Here is a 231-nt window from a genome sequence, read left to right as displayed (position 1 = left end):
CTTGTGTTTAAGGCTCAAGGATATCCCTCTGTCATCATGGAGAGGAAGCATGAAGAGCTTCTCTCAAAACAGAGCCAAACAAAGCCCCCACTGTCAAACTCTAAGTTTGGTGTTGGGAGGCCACAACCAAACTCTAAGTTTGATGTTGAACCCCCACATTCAAACTCTAAGTTTGGTGTTCGGAGGTTCCAACATTGCTCTGAGTATCTGTGAGGCTCCATGAGAGCCCAC

The sequence above is a fragment of the Arachis duranensis genome, chromosome 9 (assembly GCF_000817695.3).
Source record: "Arachis duranensis cultivar V14167 chromosome 9, aradu.V14167.gnm2.J7QH, whole genome shotgun sequence".
Classification (NCBI taxonomy): domain Eukaryota; kingdom Viridiplantae; phylum Streptophyta; class Magnoliopsida; order Fabales; family Fabaceae; genus Arachis; species Arachis duranensis.
The sequence above is the reverse complement of the archived record's forward strand: the minus strand, read 5'-3'. Positions refer to the sequence as shown.